We start from the raw sequence: 5131 nt of genomic DNA, 5'->3' as shown, positions 1-5131 counted from the left end.
AGGACGCAAGAGAGATTTTTGGCACAACCAAGAAGATGCACCACACAACACACACAAGCAACCTCACACCAAGACACACATGAAATGGACCAGAGAGAGCTAGAGCAAAGGGAAGAGAGAGAGGAAAGGATCTTGCGTAATACCTTATTTGTGACTTGCAAATGGAGATGGTTCGTTATGATGCTATCATCGAACTTGTACAAAACTCACTCAATGCTTAGTGATTGCTAAACATTGCCAAAACACACACACACTGTCTTAGGGTGTGGGAGACCTCTCAACACAATACCCTCTTACAATGGACAAAAAAATGGCAATGAAAAACACACTAAAACACTTTCTAAAATCAAGATCAACCGATAAAAACTCAAAATACACAAGTCACCTTGAATTCACCAAACCGTATTGCACAAATGGAAGGACGAAGATTTGAACGTCGAATCACGCCTTTGATGCACCAAACCTCAATTTATTGATGATGAAGGAGCATATACAATAGTGGTTTTGAGATTTGTGGAACTCACGCTCTCTCACTTACAATGTGTAGCTTGAAGGCTTCTCTCACACCAAGAGTGAAGCTCACAAGTGGTTGCTACACCTAAGTCTCTCCTCACGCATAGAGTGTTGGGGTGCTATGTGAGATATTGGAGGTTGTTGTACAAGAAGGAGAGGGGCCTATTTATATGTTGGAGACCCCTCATAAAGATTATTGGAAATCCTAATTTACAAGCTAACAAATCAGGATTATGATTTTTTTGAATATCAAAACATTGCGGGCCTTCTTTGTCTGCTTGAGTCATGGGTGTGGGCTCAAAAGAGAGCATTATTGATGGTAGATAAGGTGAAAGTAAGTAAGGAGAGAGAGACAGAGAGAGAGAGAGAGAGAGAGAGAGAGAGAGAGAGAGAGAGAGAGAGAGAGAGAGTTACTATACACATGTCTTGAGGTGAGGTGTCTTTTATGGTTAGGTCAATGGCTATTTTGTGTTAGTATGTTAGTGGTTAGTGTTAGTAATCACTAGAAAGTTAATGTTACATTTACAATGGGTAGAATGAGGTGGATGGTTGAAGTAAGATGGTTGAATGAAGTGAGCAAATCCTTGTGATGGTGAAGCTTGAAGAAGTTTTGGACTTACTTGTGTAGGTTCTCAAAATGACTATCGATCTTCTTCTTCGTCTTCTCTTCTTTACGCCACCGCCGCCAAGGTTGATTATCACGATGAAAATGGTAATTCCATTGATGAGATCTCTTGATTTGTAGAGGTTAAGCATGGTACACATGCTGAATTTATGTATATATATAAGGGTTAAGATGGAATTGTACTTTGGAGATAATAGAGAGAGGCATAGAGATGGTGTATGTATGAAGAGGTTCATAAAAGAACTATAGGGATGAGAGAGAAGGGTAATGGTGAAGAGGGTGGGAGAAGCCATGGAAATTGCAGGTTTGAGTGAGGGAAGGAGAGGGAGGGATGTGTAAGAGTGAGTAGGTGTGTGGAAGGGTGAGAGAAGACTAAAAGCTACTTGTGAGAAAAGTGGGCAGACTGGGGTCCACTCAAAAAATCATAGCTCACCGCTGGTAGCTCCAAAAATCATGAAAACATTTGAGGTAATTACTCAGAGCGTGGGCTACATTTTCTCTTTTGACCACCGCTCCAAATTTGGAGTGGAGATAGGTGTCAAAATTCTCACCAAAAAGCCTGTTTTTTATGCCTGCAAAAGTCTTTTAGTGGCCCCCTCCTTTGTTGAATTTGTACAATGCATCCAAGAGTGAGCCCCTCCTTTGTCATATTATAATACAAAGCATCCAAGTTGCCCTTGACCCATGCATGGAGGAGGATTATTGGTGAATAAAGAAATATATACATGGTGGGACTAGTGTATGGACTATTCATGGACTTTAGCTCAATGAGCACATGGTGTTAGAATAATGAGTAAAAATAATAATAAAAATATGGAGGAGTTATGGATATGGAAAGATATTGGAATCATATGATATGGTCCCTCCTTGAATTATTTTGGGTGAAAGAGGAAAAGGTATGCAAGTAAATAATATAATAAAAGTAACCAATGAGTAGAAATCAATTTTTTGTTTTCACGAGGGTGAGAGTGAAAATGTGGGAGTGATTTGTATAAAGGAAAAATATGAGGTTAGAGTATGTACATATTGGCAAAAAATATAATTATGGTGTAAGAGGATGAAAGAAGGTGTACATAGGTTTAATAAAACACACACCTAAGTAGAAATATTTAAATAAAATACCAAAATAATTATAAAAAATCCCTATATTTAGGCCATATATACAATGAAATATTTACACACAAAGAGGTCATAATATACTTTTATTTTTTTATTTTTTTATTTTTTTGGCTCAACTAGCACAGTGACTAGCTAGCTGAGGGTTTTTAAGAAGATATGGGAAAAGCCCCCTAACTCACACACGCCTATGTACAGTGAAATGGTAGGGATAGCCATAGCGTTTGGGTGAATTTGGTAGGGTGGAGTAACTTACTATGGCAATTATGGAGAGCCGAAAAATGGCTATCAGTGCGTAGGTGATCGTCGATGAGAGGTGCACCACTTATCTTATTTTTACAATTTTTTTGCAATGATTGGTCATGGTGGATGTTCATGTGTGAATAGATCAGATTCTTATAAAAGGTCCATTTTGACCTAAAAACCCCATTCTTTGAGATGCATGCTAAGATCGAAGTGCTCTTGCTCTACCTCTATCTTCTTCTGATTGTGTGATCAAGTGTGTATGTGTGTATGCTTGAGAAAGAGAGAGAGAGAGAGAGAGAGAGAGTTGTGGCGGCATATCGACGTCGACGAGGCGGTTGAGCGTGGCAACGACAACTCCCTCTTCTTCGGGGAACAGGATCCTTCACGACGAAAAGCATTGAGCAGTGAGTGACACACCATTGCCCCTTTGAGCTTGTTAGGATCGTCTAGTTGTGTGCTTGCAGCCATTCATGGCTCGCACACAGTGTTTGGCAAGTTCCTAGCCTCTGACACATGCGATAAAGTGCACATGAAAATGGATAAATTTGTATTTAATGCAATTGATATGTGGCAAAATATATGGACTATGTGAAGGGTATAACAAGATATAGATATTTAATTATTTACTTGTGTTGTTTATGAGCTACAATCACTTTCTATTTATTTAGACAGACAGTTTGTAATCATTTTGACCATTCAACAAATCTATAAATAAATATGTGCAAGAGAAAAATGCTCACTCTTGCACGGGGGGAGATTGAACTCAGTGCCTGTGTCGCTTTTCTCTTCTCTCATATGTTCTCTCTTGCCATGCCAGTGTAGCACTCTGCTTTACGAGGTGCATCTACATGCTGTGTGTGTGTGTGTGTGTGTGTGTGTGTTCGTTTATAGCTTCGATTATGTGCTTGTGGGATTCATTAAGTATGCAAATCAATTGTTTTATTGGCTTGTAGTACGTTTTGGTGTTTTGCAGGTCCTTTGCCTAGTTGTTGTAGTGGTATCAGAGCCATCAAAATGCTCTTGGTGATATGATCATCACATCCACAAAAAGAGTCATGACAATCATAGCTTGGAGCTAAGTTTATTTATTATTTTAATTCTGTTGATAATAATTTTTTTGTCAAATTGATTGTTTTTTCTTAGTTTGATCATTATGTAGTATAATTAACCAAGACCAACTTTATCAACCACTTAACTAGGTCTTTGACAACTAGTTTGATTAGGATCTGCTTATAGTGAATAAGAGTCTCATGCATGATTAGGAAATCAATACTTAATTGGATTGAGTATACGTTTTATGTACGAAGAAGAAATAGAGAAATTTTGGTACTAGAAGGCGTAGAAGATGGAGATGACGGATTATACAAATTTATAATTCATCAGGGAGAGATTAATTAGAGACGGACTAGGAACATTCATAGATTTGAATTCAACTTGCTTTCTTCAAAGTGAGATTATGCCCACTCAAATTACCTTCAAGTACAAGATTTTACGTAACTCGAATTGCAAATTTCCGACTCGTGGGAACGAGGATAATCACGAATAAATATTGTGGTGTACCCAAATGTAGAGCAATATTGAGACCCAATGAGCGTGCCCTCTCTCAAAGGAGAGCACCTCTTCTTATACTAAAAGGCGGGGTTACATTCCAAGATGGCTAGCATCAAGAACTACCAAGTGTCCTCCCACATTGGTCGGACACACAACCTAAAGGACCCACACACCATACCTCCCCCCTTAGGGAGAAAAAGATGAACATCTTTTACAAATTTGGACTGAGAAGGGACTTGACACAAAGGGATCAACTTCGACGCCTCATCTGGGGGGAGTGATCATACAATGGCTCAAGGACTAGGGACTGAACTTGGCTACTCGACAAGAGAGAACATCATCATGCCGAACACATCAAGGCATGGAATGCGTACGTCTCGCTTATGCAAACATCAGGTCACTATCCCGATGTAATGGAGAAGACGAGGAAGGACTGAGGGCTGCATCATAATAACCAGTATGGGATCTTTTTACGTCTTACATCTTTTCCAAAAGGGGTTTGGTGGGCTCAATTGACTTGATGCTCAATACAACTGGAAAAACTCTGCTAGAAGATTAAAAAAAAAACTAGAACTTTATGAAGAAAAATGTCTGAAGAACCAACTTTGCATCACGACTATGAAAGCGGAAAGAACGGGCACCTCTGCAACAAAGCTGCAGCAACTCCCTTGTTGTTCCATCGTAGCCTGGTTTTTATGCAGCATAATTTTGATGTGGCAGAATTGCCTCATTCGAAGCCCTTTCTTGCACAACCTCTATCATTCGAAGTCCTTTCTTGCACAATATCTTGGCATCCCACATTTGCGGGGTGAGCTCTTGCACAATAAGGGCTCTATACTGCTGAGAGCCACGAGAAGTCAATGGAGCAAATCCCTCCATAAAGAAATGCAGACGAGGGAAAGGAATCAGATTGACCGCAAGCTTGTGTAAATCTGAGTTAAGCTGTCCAGGAAATCGCAGGCAGCAGGTCACTCCACTCATGGTAGAAGAGAGGAGATGGTTCAGGTCACCAAATGTGGGGGTAACAAGCGTCAGAGTGCGGATGCAGATATCATAGAGGGCCTCATTGTCAATAACCAT

General features: G+C 39.8%; 1 pseudogene; it reads right to left on the bottom strand.

The window, feature by feature from the left end:
• Positions 1-4744: 4744 nt before the first annotated feature.
• On the bottom strand, positions 4745-5131 carry LOC147435802 (tubulin beta-3 chain pseudogene; annotated as a pseudogene).

Source organism: Adiantum capillus-veneris, chromosome 18 (assembly GCF_014529385.1).
Source record: "Adiantum capillus-veneris isolate H3 chromosome 18, ASM1452938v2, whole genome shotgun sequence".
NCBI lineage: Eukaryota > Viridiplantae > Streptophyta > Polypodiopsida > Polypodiales > Pteridaceae > Adiantum > Adiantum capillus-veneris.
The sequence above is the reverse complement of the archived record's forward strand: the minus strand, read 5'-3'. Positions and strand labels throughout refer to the sequence as shown.